Genomic DNA, 17,860 nt, shown 5'->3' with positions numbered 1-17,860 from the left:
TTTTCCCTCAGCCTGCAGAATAGCTTTTCTGCGAGCAGAAGCTTCCACCAGAGGCAGAGGCCTGAAATATGTATGAATCCTTTAGATCTCAGCCCACAGCTGTACACTTTTAAAATGCAATGCGCAAAAACACCTTTTGCAATGGATTTCCTATTCCGCTCAAAGGATTTACGCCTTTCTCTGATATCATGTGAAAGCCTGCTCTGCTGGTATTATATCCTTTCCCACCCGCCCACCCTTTGAACTTTAGCACTCTGTGAACTTTAGCATTTGCAAGTGTCTTGTGAATCATCTTGATAGTCCTGGATACAGCAGCAAAAAGGAGCAGGAGTTGAAAGAGTCTAAACTCCAGCACATGCAAGGCCTCGCTGCCAGAGTCCAGGCCTGCCTTAAGCCTTAAGATCAAGCCAGTGCCCATCTAGTCCAACATCCTGTTCTCATATTGGCCAACCAGATGCCTGTGGGAAACTTGCAAGCAGGATTTGAGCGCAAGACAACTCTCTCTTCCTGTGGCTTCCAGCAGCTAGTATTCAGAAGCATAGCTGCCTCCAACTGTGGTGGCAGAACATAGCTGTCTCAGTTAGCAGTCAATAGCCTTCTCCTCCTTGAATTTTTCTTATGCTCTTTCAAAGGTACTAGTGGTCACCAATGCCACTTGTGGGAGCGAGTTCCATGGTTGTAACTGTGCGCTGCGGAAAGAAGTACTGTAGCTTATTTTCTCAGGCACAGATGCTGCACCAAAGTTTCCTTCTTGTACTTACGGATTACAGGGGGAGACAAAAAGCAGGGTTGGGACACCAACCTACACCTGGTGAGGGAACTTGTGGTCCTTCATTGTGTTGGAACCTAGCTCACATCAGACACAGCCAAAGCGGTCAATGGCCAGGGATGAAGGAAACTGTAGCCCAGAAACATCTGAAGGACCACAGGTTCCCCTTCTACACACACATCTTTGCACTCCATCTTACACATTATCTGCTTATTCATTTCACAAACAATTCACATGAGCTACAAGCAGGTGCAAATACGCCTAATAGTAACGCCCAATTGTCAAGGTTAGTGAGAGTCAAGGAGACCACAAATTTCCTACCCCTACACTAGATCTGCACCCATTCTTATTGGATCAGATTATCAATCCTTTAATTGCCTTCACAGAACCAGTCCTATGGATGTGATTTTCAAGGGAGAAAAAGGAGGGAAGATTAGGCCAGGGTGAACCAAAGTGAAGTGCAGCGAACATTTAGGCTGAAATGTTCTTCACTCGTTTTGAAGCTGATGCTAAATGCTGAGTGACTGTCTCCCTCTGCACTTGGAGCAGGGGCTGAAAGCAACTGGATTATCTTGGTTTCTGTGCCATGCACATGCAAAGGCCCTCTCCACCCTCCCCTTTAAATGCACCTCGGGCAGCCATCAGGTTTGCCAGATAGGTTACATAATGCACACACACACACACACACACCCTGGTCACTGCACTCCCATTCCATATACTCAAATTAGAGACAAAATACTGTGGACATAATAGAAAAACAATAAAAATATGATTTGTTGTTGTTGTTGTTGTTGTTGTTGTTGTTGTTGTTAAAGCATTGCCTACCCCAACACCACAGAAGTGTCCTATCATGCAGAATAACAGTGCTACACAAAGGGCAGTAAAAGATGAGATCCAGAAACAGGCTGTGCTATCTCCAAAACGTAGGAGGGGGGAGACTCTTTCCCACATGTTATTTATAAGCAATCAACAAGAACATGCTACAAATCACCATTCCAACTCTACAATTCCACAATTCTATGATAAAGGAACTTGAGAGTGATCTACATAAAACAACACATTGTTGGAGAAAGCAAACAAAACAAAACAGCTAGGGAGGAAAATTCAGGTTAAGGTTATAGTCCTGCCAGCTCCTCTTTGTAAGTGAGAATTAACCTTTTAGCTGGATGGTGTCTGGCTGCTTATTTTATAACATGCTTGGTGACCTCTGCTGGTGCCTACAACTGTAAGAGCATCACCCTGCCTATCACCCATTGACTATGAAATCATTGTGTTACAGAACCCCACAGACTGGCTGGCGAGACAGTGCCCCTAGTCAGTTATAAATATGCTGTTTTGTTTTGGCCAGGAGATGCGAGGGGGAGAGAGAGAGATAGAAAGCAGGAAATGGGAAGAGGAGAAAGTAGCTCTGATTCTCCTTGAAACGATCCCCCAGCCCTGACCTATATGATTAAGTTAGCTCTACCTAAATGCATATATGGCGAGAAGCAAAATCTTATACGGTCCCTGTCCGCGAACAGAGAAAGCCACACTGAAAACCGTGCGAGACGGTGCAGAAAACCTGATGGTCTGGTTTTATTTCGGGAGGGGGGAGAGAGGGTGCGCGGGCGCAAATGATACTTTAACCCCTTCCCTTCTGGGGCATATTAGGGAAGCAGGGGGCTCACTGCAAATATTATTTTGAAAGCACTTTTTTTTTCTGGGGACGGAGATCTTGAATTAATATGCGACTTACTCCAGAGTAGCCGCACAGTCGCTCCACTAAAATCCACAGAATTGCTCCCAAACGAGATGTCTTGACGACTGTAAGGAGAGATTCACCCGCCCCCTTTGCAGCGCCGTTTGGTTCTCATGGGGCATTCCTGGGTAAGTGCATTTATGGACTGGAAGAAAGTGATTCATTGATTCCCTGCGCTGGAGTTGTCCCGTCGATTTCAATACATGCGTACACAAACATACCCGCGCGCGCCGGGTGAGTAGCCGGCGCACAGAGCACCCTTTATAAGAGTTTGCAAACAGGGACTGGAACGAGCTTTAAAAGAAATAATATTTCTTTTTTAAAAAACAAAACAAAAAAAACACACCACATGCCCTCCCCCGCAAAAAATGAAAAGGCCAACCAGGATGCTCCCCTCCAAGATGAATGAAGTTCCCATTTCTGAGACGGAATGATTTTTTATTAATCGGTGGATTAACTACAATTCCGCGCAAGAAAGAACCCAAGCGGCGCGCGCCTTTGCGCTCCGCTCTCTCTCTCTCCAAACACCCCAACCAGCTACAAGTTCCCAGAGGCGCCCGCAAAACCTTCCAATCCATTTGGGGGGTAGGGGGAAATCTCCAGAGGCTTCCCTCGCCCACCAGCCTCGGATCGGAGAGAAATGTCATCCCCTCGGGGGTTGCAAGCGGCGTGGGGAGGGTGGGGTGAGGCGGGGGCGGGGTGGCGAGCGAGCGAGCGCGGCTGGGCTTCCCCAAGACCCGGCCGGCGGCACTTACTAAGCTGCTTGGCGCTGGCGACTCCGCGCGGCTCCCTCCAGCAGCAGCGAGCGGTTCCTTGTGTCGGGCTCGGGCTGTTGTCTTGCAAACGCCGCCCCGCCCCAGGGGCCGGCCGGACCCGTCCCTCGCTCCCTCCCTCTTCCCTCCCCGTTGTATACAAGAGGCGGCCGGGGCTGTCCGATCGCACGCGGCGGGCGTCGCAGGCTCCGCGGGGAGGGGACGGAGGGAGGGAGGGGAGGGGAAGTGGGCAGGACGCTCCTCCGGCCACCCATCCGTGCACTTTCCAATGAACATCCTCTCCGGCAGCCCCCGCCCGCCCGCCAGCCAGCCTCCCTCCTCGTGGGGAGGATAGGTCAGGGATGCTGCTGCTTTCGCCCTCTTCCTCCTCCGTCCCAACCAGCCTTTCTTTGCTGCGCCGAGCAGGCCTTCCTGGGCTGGCGGTGCGCCAGTTGCGTTTCTCTCTCCTTGGCGCGAACTTTCACGCGCTTGCCCGATTTTTATTTCTTTGTTCGTTCTTCAAATTATTTATTTATTCCGCTTCGTTCGTTCATTTATATACTTCAATTCAGTATGTGTATTACAAAATTGTAGAGTTGGAAGGGACCCTGAGGATCATCAAGCTCAACCCCTTGCAAATGCAGGAATATGAAACTGTCCCATGCGAGGATCGAACCTGCAACCTTGGCATTATCAGCACGGCACTCTAACCAGCTGAGCTAGCCATGCAATTTCACTGCTTAGAAAGTTGCGGTCATCTTAATCTGTTTTAGTATTTTATGCCGCAGCAGGCGCTGTAACCCTCCAATGGTTGGACTTCACCCCCCCCCCCCAAGGCGTACGCACCCCTCCATTGTCTCCTGAGACAGAGAGATTGTCAACAGCAATGTTTTAAAGAACAGTTGTGAATTTTTCTTGGTTTTGCTGTTATTATCTTTCTGCAAACTGCTGTGAGGTGTCTGTTTTTTTACAATCAAGTGGTGTGCAAATGTTATTAAATAAAATAAACTATAAATGTATTGATACATTTTTAGAAGACATCTGAAGGCAGCCCTGTTTAGGGAAGCTTTTAATGTTTGACAGACTATTGTATTTTGATATATTGTTGAAGCTGCCCAGAGTGGCTGGGGAAACCCAGCCAGATGGGCAGGGTATAAATAAATTATTATTATTATTACTTTTATTATTTTTATTACATAGTACAGAACATCCCTCCATCATGTAAATCGGACATATACGATAGGAGGGAAGGAAAAACAGAATTAGCATCAGCAAGCTCCAAGCCAGCTCAGCTTCAGATTAAACCTCCAAATCTCTAAAACAATTTATGGCAATATTATCTAACTCATTCTAATCTTTTTTGCAGCGAGTGCATAAAGAGCCACTTTATGTGTCACAAAGCTATTAGTGTCACTCAAAAGAAACGGAACTTTTTCTGCCAGTGTGCAACTGCTTCCATGTAAGAACAAAGGTTTTAGAAATGGATCTCTTGGATTCCCATATAATTTGATTGATTGATTGATTGATTGATTTCATAACATTTATATAGCGCTCGATCCAGCATGTAGTAGTTAAGTGTCAGACTAGGACCTAGGAGAGCAGAGTTGTTTATTATTATTATTATTATTATTATTATTATTATTATTATTATTAAATTAAATTAATTAAATCTGTATACTGCCCTTCATCCACATATCTCAGGACAGTTTACAACATAAAAAAACCAATATAAAATCACAAGGTTTCAAATCCCCACTAAGCCATGAAGTATACTGGGTGACAGTGAGCCAGTCGCTGCCTGTCTCAGCCTAACCTCCCTCACAGGGTTGTTGTGCAGATGAAACGAAGATCAGGAGAACCTTGAGCTCCTTGGAGAAAAGGTGGGATACAAATTAAGTAAATAAGTAATTGGAGGGGGTAACCCCTTCAAAATCATTTAATAAAAGAATAAAACTATTATAAGGAAAAAGAGTTGAAAAAACTATTTAAAACAATAATTAGAAAAACAGATTAAAACACCAATGTTCTATATACATTGGTACCTCGGTTACATACACTTCAGGTTACATACGCTTCAGGTTACAGACTCTGCTAACCCAGAAATAGTGCTTCAGGTTAAGAACTTTGCTTCAGGATGGGAACAGAAATTGTGCTCCGGCGGCGAGGCAGCAGCAGGAGGCCCCATTAGCTAAAGTGGTGCTTCAGGTTAAGAACAGTTTCATGTTAAGTACGGACCTCCGGAACAAATTAAGTACTTAACCCGAGGTATCACAGTATCTGGATAGGTTTGCCTGGACAGAAATGTTTGTAGCAGATGGTGAAAAGAGTACAGTGAAGGGATCTGCCTGATGTCAATAGACAAGAGTTTCAAAGTTTGGATGCTGCCATTCTAAAAGATATGGATTTCTTACAAATGCAGAGGAGTATTAATATGTGTGGTTTTGAATTAGGGTCTAGAGAGTTTCTACCTTCTTGGACCAATTGGATAAAACAAATCTGTTCATGTAGGAGACCCAGCAGTGGTGAAAGGGAGGATGCAAAATTTCAAATTATACTGAGTTCTTCCTCATTCTAAGCAGTAGGCCCCTTCTATCAAACTGGAGCGACAACACAAGTTAGGCCAGGATGTCCTCTTGTGCAACTTTTGTGGTTAGAGGGGCCTCAGTCTCTAAACACAGAGTTGGGGATCTTTTTGGCCTAACTGTAGGAGCTCACACACTTTTTATATTTTAAAATTAAGACAGCAATCCAAAGTATTGTTACTGGAAGCACCATTAAAATCAGCTGAAAGTAAATATAGTGAGAATTGTCATATAAATATCAATGTGACTGTGGTTCTTGAAACCCCAATAATAAGTTGGAACGTCATATGATTTTCTGATTTTCCCAAGCGTTTAATTGTTAGGAGTTCAAGGGTGTCAGGTTCCCCTAAATTCCTGGATCCAGTAAGTGCTAGAATTTCATCAAGCCTCCTCAACCCCTGGATCCAGCAGGGCTCAAAATATAAGCCAGGCTTGATGAAGTAATTACCTGCGAGATGAGCCATTAAGAAAGCCAAGGAGAGGGGGCTCTGTGCTAGACTGGCTAGGGCCTCTCCTCCAGTTTAGAGTCAGAAGACAAAGCCAGAGTTTGAAGTAGAGCTGAGAGTTGGCTGCAATGTGACCTAAGGGAGAAAAGGTTGCAGGTCAGAAAAGGCAATAAACTGGAAAGAGGGTCAGAGCACAATGACTGATTTCCGTTTGGCTCCAAGGTTGTGACTATGGAAGAAACCAAACCGTTTTAGGGTGCTAATGCTGTGGACCCCTCCGTCGTAGGCTCAGTTGGTTAGAGTGTGGTGCCAATAACACCAAGGTTGCAGGTTCGATTCAGCTGCATATTCCTGCTTTGCAAAGGATTGGACTACAATTCTATGAATCTGTGATTCTATAGGTGCAAATAAGCCATATATCATAAAGACGCCACATTCTCTGCTCTGACTCATTCCCAAAAGGAAACATAAATCCTAGGTAAACCCCTGGAATCTCGCTTCACTCAGAGATTGTGGTGGCCTGCAACAATATGAATGTATTTGTTTATATTTCTGTTTTCCCCTCTTCCTTTGAAAGGAGCCCAGGACAGCAAGAACACCATTAAAAAATTAAAGTAACTAAAAGGAATTCCAATCCAGATGTAGACCGTACAGAATTTGTAGTATTATGTATTTTGACATGCGTAAATGTGACTCAGTGGGGCTTATATCTGAGTAAATAAAGTGGAATGGAATGGTTTATGGTTTTTTTAAAAAGTGTGACTTTTCATTTTGTTCTCCCTTTTTACATCAGCTGAACACAAACTGCCCTTAACAAAAGAGAACATACCATGTAGAAATTAGAGCATTACAATATTGGGGGCAAGGATGGCTGCCTGACCTTAAGGCCATTACATAGGAACAGTTTTAGCGAGAGACTGCAAAACTGGAATTCATTAACAAAACAGATTTTCTTGGAATTGGGTGGAGTTATAAGAACGGTGTGTTACAAAAGGCAAGTGCCTCTTATTTGTTTAAAATTCATGCTCCAGTGTTTAAGCAAACATTTCCATTGTATGCATGGTTAGCTCTCCAGGTATCAGCTCCCTTTAGCACTCCTGTACCTTTCAGTTCACACCTTGTCATCTTGATTTAGACCCCAGTGCACTTCAGAACAGTGTAGAAAGTATGGATTTCCTCAGTGCACCATGCACTTGATGCAGCAGGCTATTGCCTGGGGAAACCTATGTGAAACAATAAGCCAGTTCTTTAAAAGTGGCAAAAAATATTCTGGTTTTCTGCTACTATAGACCAAAATAAATCCTAGAAACCATCTGTGGGAATTATTTCTTCATTTTTGCAAGCAATTTAGGGCACCACAGCCTTCTGACATGTGTATTTAGTTTAGACCCATACCCTATTTATTTTGTTTTGTCATGGTGCATTAAATGAATCTGGAGGTCCTCCAAGGAAATATAGATAGTAAATAGGTCTTTTTTAAAACAACAACAACAAGCATTTTGCTTTAAAACTCAGCAGAGATGCCAAGGCTAAAGCTGTTTAAGATGAACTGCTTCCTGACACTTGACCATGGCACTTTGGGAGCAGGGGATAGCAAATGAATGCTTTTTGGTAGCACAGATTTAACAGTTTCCTTTTTAAGGTGTCTCAAATGAGAAAGTCTACCAACATCTAATGCTAGCAAGTTTTGTGCAGTGCCCACACATTGTTTTCATCAAAATGCCAACCTGTATTTTACTCTATTTAATCAAAATTTCCTTTTTCTGAGGAAAAAAGTAAGTTAAACAACTATATCATGTTGCCAATAACCCATTTGTGATACCCATTTAGAATATTAAGTCCTTGTCTGGAAGCACCCTTTATCACATTCACTGAATGTGGGACAAGTCATTACTGTGTTGGTCCTTTTTCTGGTTGGGTGAAAGCGACATGAGAAATAAAAATTGTTACTCTCTTAGCTCCCCTTTTTCAATCTGGAAGGAGAGGAGAATAGCCTTGACAGGCTAGTTATCCCAAAGACTCCCATTCCCAAAGCCGTTAGATTTGCCATTAGGGTTTGCACCATAGAGATGTAGGCACAGAGCGATTTCCCCCCATCAATGTCACGGTCATGCCATTTGAACGGCAGCTTTCAATTTGGTACTGAAATTTCAGGCCTGTGAATAACTGACATCTTTTCTTAGTGCTATATGTTAGACTGCATTGTTACAATTTTAAACTTGAAAATACAAGTCTGATCTACACAGGTACCTTTTTTTCTATACCGTGACTTGGGGAAGGGAATAACGAACAAGTGTGTATCTTCCTTAGCTTCTGAAAATGAAAATATCCTTAGAAGCTGGAAATGCCATTTCTTTGGTAAGATAGTTACAGTGAGATAGAATGGGACCCAATGTCTTTTCATCTAGGAGGCAAGATAAGGGCACATCTAGGGAACCGGATCATATCAGATTTGTTTCTGGAGTTTATAATTCCCTGCCTCAGATCACAAATTTGTTCAGCTTATAATACTCATATTACGAACCGAGTGCTGTTTGCCCCATAAGTTATTTTCTGGCTTGGAACATATAACAAGAAACTGCACATACACACTCAGAATTCAGACTGACCAGGATGCTTTGTGATCATGTGAACATTTTCTAAATACAGCTTTTTACTCTCCACCAAACTTTAGATTGGTGTGAAACTACAGGAACAAGTGCTTCGTAGGTACATGTCGAGAAGTTATTTAACATTCACTTGTTACTCTTGAGGGAACTCATTGATGGTTGTGTAATATGTATCCAGAGCATCTGACCAAACAGATTTCTTGGGTGTGTACGTCCTCTGTTGTTTTAATCTCTTGTTTTAATTGTGCTGTTTTCACAATACTTTTTGGTTGCATGTTTTAAATATGGTATATTTTACAATGACATTTAACCAGTTTTTGTAATTTGTAAACAACTTATAATCCTATTTTGGCACTGAACACTATATTCTGTCATAAAAATACTTTGGGTCAATCAGTTACCTTCATAGTTTCTTCCAAATGTTTTATAGGGATGATCTCTAAACCCCTTTTTCTTTTCCCCAGGTACATTTGTAGCGGGGTGGGAATACAGTGGTACCTCGGGTTAAGTACTTAATTCGTTCCGGAGGTCCGTACTTAACCTGAAACTGTTCTTAACCTGAAGCACCACTTTAGCCAATGGGGCCTCCTGCTGCTGCTGCCGCGCCGCCGGAACATGATTTTTGTTCTCATCCTGAAGCAAAGTTCTTAACCTGAAGCACTATTTCTGGGTTAGCAGAGTCTGTAACCTAAAGCGTATGTAACCTGAAGCGTATGTAACCCGAGGTACCACTGTAGTTGAATTTCCAGGCATCTATCTGCCTCAACTGGTGTGGTAAGAAGGGTGCAGAGCAGGTGTGAAGCCAGACTACAGTTCACAGGGCAATACAATAAGGCACATGGCACCATCAGCATGTATATACCAACACTACAAGCCAAAAGAGCTTGTAAAGCAGATGAGGTTTTCCCAAGAATTCTTGGAGAATATTCATAATACTGAGCCAATTCAGAATCTGGCTGTGAGATCTGTTCCTGTGTTTCTAGAGCAAGGATATGCAACCTAAGGCCCGTGGGCCAGATGTGGCCCAATCGCCTTCTCAATCCGGCCCACGGACAGTCCAGGAATCAGCATGTTTTTACATGAATAGAATGTGTCCTTTTATTTAAAATGCATCCCTGGGCTATTGGTGGGGCCTGCCTGGTGTTTTTACATGAGTAGAATGTGTCCTTTTATTTAAAATGCATCTCTGGGTTATTTGTGGGGCATAGGAATTCGTTAATTCCCCCCCCCAAAAAAAATATATAGTCCAGCCCACCACAGGGTCTGAGGGATGGTGGACCGGCCCACGCCTGAAAAAGGTTGCTGACCCCTGTTCTAGAGGGATGCTGGAACACTCATTTTCCGAAGCACCCTAGGAACACACAGTGTCCTTTCCACCATCCTTACCCATGGGCAGGTAGCTCCAAAGAGTGCACAGCTCCCAAGTGTCTCAATCCACTGTTTGCAGTGGAGGTGAACCAGTAGCATGGGGGAAGCATGCATTCAAATGTGCATCTCACTGAAAGCAATGCAGTATGGGAGGATAACATCCACATTCAGATTTTACTCTGGATATAGATATCATTCACCCACACGTCATTCATTCACCTGGGACATGTGGAGGGAGGAAAAGACAAGGATAAACCTTATGCATTTTTTGTATTCACCTATTTCTCCAAGGAGCTCAAGATATCCTACAAGGTTCTTCTCCCCTTCATCATTTAATTCCCACCACAACCTTGTGAGGTAGAATAGGCTGAAAGAGGCAGTCACAGGCGTAAGGTCTTCATGGCTTCTTGGCTGAGTGGGGATTTGAACCCTGGTCTCCTAGGTCCTAGTCCGACACCATAACCACTACACCACACGGGTGTGTAGTAGACATGTACAAATGAGCCCAGATTTAGAAAAACTACATTTAGTGCTACAGGTGAGCTAATTTGAATCCAGCTTAAGACTCTCCTTTCAGACCTTCCTGTTCAATAGGGGAAGGTCAGGGATGAAGCCAGCATTAACACTACGTTGGGAGCAAGGCTGGCACATGTGACCTCCACCTGCTCTTCCTCCTCCATCACCACATGTTGGATTTCATATAAAGGATAATAATTACATATCTATAGCTAACATTCACCTATTTGTATTCCTATGATCTGTTACAACAGGAAAGTCGATTTAAAGTAAACATGAGTAAGAACTTAGAGGAAGCTATAAAATCAGTAAGCTTCCCAGAAATTATTATTTTTTGGTGTTTCCTCCTCAGGATGACTTATCAAGTCTTAGAGATGGGAATAGGGTAGAAGACACTTTAGATCTCCTTTATTTCTGCTTAAAAGTAGCTAAAATGGAGTTTATACTGTTCCATTTGAAATACTTTTATATATTTTTATTTGTTTTTATAATTGTAGAGTCTATTGTAACCTGGGACCTTATGGCGAAGAGCTGGTAAAAACTCTTAAAGATAAATAAATAGCATTTGCCAACAAGATCAAAGACAGTCAGTGTGCTATAGTGTGCAGACTGCTGGATTTTGGAGACTCGGTTTAAGTCTCCTTGCTCACCTATGAAACAAAGGAAGCTTTTTAACACCAGATCAGATAATTTGTTCATTTAGCCCAATAATTTCCTGGGGAGTAGGCTAACAAGAAATAATCTTCTGGCATCTTAAAGGCAACTGTATAGCGTCATATAATCTTTGTGTAAGATGCATCTGGTGAAGTGAACTTATGCCATAATGTCTCTAACAGTCCACAAGGCTCATTGATGTTTAGTTCCAGTATGGCTACTCTGACTGGCAGCACCTCTGTAGGGTCTCTGGGAGGGGTCTTTGCCCTCCCCTGCCTGGAAAGTTAACTAGAGATGCCAGAAACTGAATGCAAGAACTTCTGCATGTTATGCATGTGGCCTGTGGCCTCTATCCCACATATGAGGTTCAAATGGGAAGAGGGGACGGAAATGGCATGTAAATTGCCATGAACTGCTTGGAATTAAGATTAGACTTAACATCTGTTAATGTATTTGTCTTGGGAGACATCACTTTTGGCAATTGTTTTTTCAAATTTCCAATGAGGTTTGTAAAAGGAAAAGAAAGAGATGCAATGCAATGCAATAGATTAATCTGTTCTAGCACTACTGCCCCCCACCCACTTGTTCAGACCTGTTTCTCTTTCTTTGACATAGCTGTGTGCGTGCCTGCGTGCATGAACACACAAACACAAACAACACTTTCTTTTTCAAATTGGAAGCCCACCCTTCTGACGAGAAAATCCAGCCCAAAGAAGAAAAAATTGAAACCAATGTACTGTACTGGTTTTTAAAATATGCGTCCGCAGGAAATAATGTCAGCATTTTGAGGCAATGGGCCTCAGATGCGCTGCTGCCCAGCGCAGCTCTGATCCATGCTCTTCTTACTCTCTGGGGAGCTGCCCCAATGAGAGTGCAAGTGTGGGAGATTGCCTGAGAGATGCCAGCGCAAGGGGCAGGGCTTCCCCGTGGGAGACAAGCCCCAGGAGGTCAAAGGCTGCTGATTGCTTTGTTATGAGATGGCCCATCAAAGCCCTTTATCTCAAGGGTCTTCCTTCCAGAAGCATTCCTTGGACCTTTTTATTTTTAACCCTTTTGTGGGAGACAAGACTGTTAATTACTCCACCATGCTACAGGCTTTAAAACACAAATAGCCTCCATTGATTTATCCTGGTTGCATGTGATAAAAGGGAGAGAGCTAGAGTAAGCAGAATGGGGCGGGTAGGGGGGAGAGGCACCCACCCACCTAGGAACAACTGGACAATTAAAAAGGGGGCCTAAGGGGAGAACAAAAACAATTAACAATCCCAGAGGAGGGAAGAGAAAAGGCTTTGTTCTGGTCGCTATAGCAACAGCTGGGGCCAAGAGAGAAGGGAGGTGGGAGCATCACCATTGAACACTTTCACTTTCCTTTCAGCCATTCCAATCCTTTCTCCTATCTTCCAGCATTGACAGTGATGGTGGCAGCTTGCATGTCCTGGAGGCAGAGATACTACAGCAGCAGCAGCAGCAGGAGATACAATATCCAGACCATGCAAGCTCATAGATGCACTCATAAACTCAAGGGCTTTTCACAGATTTGCAAGAAAGGGTAGTGTAGGGTTTGCTAGGAAACAAAATACCAGGGCATTTCTTGTGTGCATATATTATCACTCATTCCATGATACTCTATCCTGCCCATCTTCCAAAGAACTCAGGGTAGAGCTCATGGTTTTCTCTCCCCCCCCCCCCTTTTATCCTCACAACAACGTTGCAAGGCTGGCCCAAGGTCCTTGGACTTCTTAAAGCAGCTGGGTTATATTTCTATATCTATATTCTATCTACTCTACATGGAGTTTCTGGGCTATAAAGTGAGTGCACAAGGCCTTCTGCTACCTAAATACAGCAATACAAAAGCCATTGATTGAGCCACAGAAGAAAACGAGAAAAACGGATCTGAAAATCAATTGTTAAGTATCTTAAACTCCCTAAACAATGGGAGATTCCTACCACATCTTTTAAATGTCTTAAGACCACTGCACTGTCTCCTCAAGAAATGGTATGGACGCTTCCCAAAGAAGAGTATTTGAATAGCCTAAGACTCCTTTGAAATCTGGAAAGCTATGCTCCATCACTACGATCCCTCAAAGCCTCTTATTATTTGTTAATCCTCTCCTCATGGTATTTAAATGGAATATTATCACATGCCCATGTCACACAAATTAGAAAGAGCCATCTGTTTTGCATGTAATTCATTGGCACTGGTTAAAAGACTACAGTACTCCCACCTGGATAAGGAAAGGCTAGTCATCATGTATGGAGCAAATAAATCCCACTAATATGATTTATGGGTGAATGTTTGCCACTTTTAACAGATCATAAATACTTGACAGCATTATTCAGTGAACTGAAAAATGTGGCACCACAAGCTTCAGCCAGACGTCTGTGATGGACACTTTTCTTTGCAACTTCTCAGTATTCTTTGTTGTTCAAGTCTGAACAGGCTCTTGCAAATATAGATGGCCTGAGATAATACAGATGGACTCAGATCATATCTGAGCAATCTGGAGATCTGCGTGCACCATGAGAAGCCGTTCTTTTATTTCATCAGGCTCAGATCTGCCCCTATTAGAGCAAAAGAATCAGGACTTGAACTCAGTGTTATCATAGGTACATAAACTGCTGTCAAATGGTTGGCCTCCATGTTTTAGCCTAATTTTAAAGCTATGATTAAAGTGTTGTACCAATTTCTTGTACAGATTTTAAATTTGATTCTATCTTGGTCGTAAGCCTCCCTAATAACATGGTTCTGGAGTGGCATGCACATATTTTAAAACAAATGCTAAATTGTAGTAGCACGCTGGTGGTGGGCGCACACCCCCAAGTGGAAAATGCAAAAGGTGGGGGGAGGAGGTGCCTGTTGCCATGCTTGCAATATCTGAATGACCTGTTTGCAATACAGTGGTACCTCGGGTTAAGAACTTAATTCGTTCTGGAGGTCTGTTCTTAACCTGAAACTGTTCTTAACCTGAGGTACCATTTTAGCTAATGGGGCTTCCCGCTGCCGCTGCGCGGTTTTTGTTCTCATCCTGAAGCAAAGTTCTTAACCCAAGGTACTATTTCTGGGTTAGCGGAGTCTGTAACCTGAAGCGTCTGTAACCTGAGGTACCACTGTACAGTAAGTCTGCAACCTATGCTCACTTTTGTTACGCAATTGCTACCTTACGGAAAAACATGGGGGAAATAAAAATTCATGGTAGAAATACGTCTGAAGGAGGTGTGAGAGAGGGAAACAACAGTTGGCCATCCTATCAGCCATTGCAGTCACCTTGGGAGAGTGTTCTGGCAGTGTCAGATTGTCGGAGAGTTTGAACCAGAGTCAGAGAGTCTTGCTCCTAGCAAGAGCATGGAGAGAAAGCGGAGGTGGTCTGAGAGAACAAGAGGGGGTGATCTGAGCAAGCAGAGATGGTCTGAGAGTGTGGGTAAGTGCTGGGCCTTCCTGGCTTTCCGCGTTTTTGTGTTAGCACGTGATTCCCAGGAACCGAACCCTCACGTAAACTGTGGGCTCACTGTATTAGGTCTCTGTCTTCCAGAAGCCCTCCCAAGCCATACACTGGCATTCTCACTGGTCTCCGAATGTGAGCACATTTTCTTTAGTCAAACCAGTCATGCCAGCCAGCGTATCAAAAGAAATCTAGTTCAGTCAGGAAGTAGAAGGCTGGGAATGGAGAAAGACAATGCATAATTTAAGATAAAGACAAAATGCTAGATCCCCCTTTTCTCTTCCAAAGAGCTGGGAGTGTCTGTTTTGTCTGTGCCTTTTGTCCCTGTAAGACTTGGAAGCATCACAATACTGTACAACATCTCTACTTTATGCTGGGCTGGCTACAGTATTCCAGCAACGCAGTATCAGGTTACATACAACTGAGTCCTGGGAATGAATCGGACAATGATCTGTTCTTTTTATGGTTGATTGGAGGGAACAAACAGTGGAGAACATGCCAGCGTTTTTCTTTTCTTTTTTTACTTCCTGTGAGGAAACAAACCATTGTTTAGCAGTGGGCATGGCCTTTGCTCCTTGCCAGCCTGTGTGGAAACCCATCACCTCAACGGCTATATTTGCTCCTTAGGCCAGCGGGTACATGACTCCTCTCTGTTCCTTTTCTAGTGCCCAATCCTGAGCAGGCAAGCAAGGCAACTAGTAAGAGGGAGGGACACAAATTGTGGCTTCCATTGTTTTTCCTCAGATGCCTCTGCTAAAGATGGTGTATGTTAGCAGAGTGGAACACACGAAAGAAGACCGAGATCATTTTCCTCTCAGGAAAATTGGTGTGTTATTACTTTTATCTTTCCATTTTCACTTTTAAAGGAGCAGATAATCAAATGAGCCAGGTGCAATTTTAAATCAACAACCAATAGATATGAAGTAACCTGATGTGGGTGGCGCTGTGGGTTAAACCACAGAGCCTAGGACTTGCCGATCAGAAGGTCAGCGGTTCGAATCCCTGCGACGGGGTGAGCTCCTGTTGCTCTGTCCCTGCTCCTGCCAACCTAGCAGTTCGAAAGCACATCAAAATGCAAGTAGATAAATAGGTACCACTCCGGTGGGAAGGTAAACGGCATTTCTGTGTGCTGCTCTGGTTCTCCAGAAGCGGCTTAGTCATGCTGGCCACATGACCCGGAAGCTGTACGCCGGCTCCCTCGGCCAATAAAGCGAGATGAGTGCCACAACCCCAGAGTCGGTCACGACTGGACCTAATGATCAGGGATCCCTTTACCTTTACCTAACCTGACGTGGGAACATAGGAAGCTGCCTTTTACTAAGCCAGACCATCAGGGCATTTAGCTCAGTATTGTCTCATGGAATAATAAGAATTTAGAGTTGGAAGGGACCACTAGGGTCATCTAGTCCAACACCCTGCAAAGCAGGAATCTTTTGTCCAACTTGGAGCTCGAACCCACAACCCTGAGATTAAGAGTCTTGGGGTCTACCGACTGAACTATCCCAGGGTTTCATACAGGACTCTTCCTTGCCCTACCTGCAGATGCTGGAGATTGAATCCAAGACCTTCTGCATGAAAAACGTGGATGGAGAGAGGTAAGACATCCACATTCTGAAATAGACATAAAGGTTCTCATCTTTCAAGTCCCCAGCCCACCATAAATCTAGAATTCCACTCACCTGTGGGCCTACCCCTGAATCTCCACCACAAAGATCCCCTCCCCTGAGTTGTTTCTGTAGAACTCGGAGGGAAAGGGATCTTTCACCATGCCAGCCACCATGACGCTCTCCCATAAGGCCCAAGATTTCTCCGATGAAAATAGGCATGTCCTACCTTACCTTCCAAGGGGGATTTTTTCAGCCAGAACATGCCAGTTCCGGCACCTCTCAGGTGGGCTCCATTGCCATTCTCAGAGAAAAAGGGAGGCGTTCATGGTGAGTTCCGGCACTTCTTTTTCTGGAAAAATAGCACTACCTTCCAACATTTATCCAATGAAAATAGCGACATCCTAAGGAAAAGTGGGACATTCTGGGATCAAATCAGAAACTGCGACAGCTTCTGTAAATCCAGGACTGTCCCCAGAAAATACTGACACTTGGAGAGACTGCTCTCCTCCTGAATCCTCTGGTCTGTGCAGAGGAGGGAAGGGGTCAAGCAGAAACTGCAACCCCCAAGCCCAGAGAAAGTATATCTCAAAAATTAAGACTAAATAAATGCTGGGAACAAATGCTTTTGTGCCCTTTGAAAATAGCATGCTGGGCTAAATTGGCCTTTGGTTTTATCCAGCAGGGCAATCAATTCATATGACCATGGGGGCTTTGCCACACAGACCCGATAGAGATGTAGACCACATAATGGCTAAGCAATGAGAAGTACATGGATGTTAATGCCAACCTCATCTCAAATCAGAGTTTGGAAACCTGCTTCTAAATCAGGGTTGCAAATTGTGATTTGGTTCTGTTGTTAGTGAAAACACCTGTGCAGGTGTAACATTAACCATACCTTGCTCTGACTGGGGGAGGGGAGAATGCCCCGCCCAGGAAAGAAAGAAGATAGCGGAACATTGAACCACAGTCCTCTTCTGAGGTCCTGCGAAATGCAGAGAGACATCTGAGGAGAAGCCACAAGACTTTGGAAAAGAAAAGAAACGAAGTTGTATAGTGGTTAGAGCACTGGATATGGGATGCGAAGATCCAGGTTCAAATAACCACTTTGTCATGAAGCTCCCTGGGTGATTTGGGGCCAGTCACTCAGACTTGCCTACCTCACAGGATTATTGTGAGGATAAAAATAGGGTGAAGCATGTATGCCGCCTTGAGGTCCTTGGAGGAAAAACAAGATATAAACAGGGGCATCTTACCTATAGAGGCTAGTGGCATGGGGCGCCAGAGTACCAAGTTCTGGAGGGCGCCAGGGAAGAGGCAGAGGCTGGACGCAACACCTCCCGGCATCAGCTCATCCGCCTCCACCATGCCACACCGAAGCA

General features: G+C 44.1%; 1 protein-coding gene across 3 annotated transcripts in view; it reads right to left on the bottom strand.

Annotated features, from left to right (window-relative positions):
* SOX13 (SRY-box transcription factor 13) overlaps positions 1-3,408 on the bottom strand; it is a 66,822-nt gene extending 63,414 nt beyond the window's left edge. For 2 of the 3 annotated variants that reach the window (XM_077928969.1, XM_028734210.2), the window contains exon 1: positions 3,263-3,408. The gene's annotated coding sequence lies outside the window, so the exon portion shown is untranslated. Of the gene's footprint in view, positions 1-2,504; positions 2,653-3,262 lie in introns of all 3 variants that reach the window. The other variant, XM_028734211.2, reaches the window with a different exon arrangement.
* Positions 3,409-17,860: the final 14,452 nt, after the last annotated feature.

Source organism: Podarcis muralis, chromosome 5 (assembly GCF_964188315.1).
Source record: "Podarcis muralis chromosome 5, rPodMur119.hap1.1, whole genome shotgun sequence".
Lineage (NCBI taxonomy): Eukaryota > Metazoa > Chordata > Lepidosauria > Squamata > Lacertidae > Podarcis > Podarcis muralis.
The sequence above is the reverse complement of the archived record's forward strand: the minus strand, read 5'-3'. Positions and strand labels throughout refer to the sequence as shown.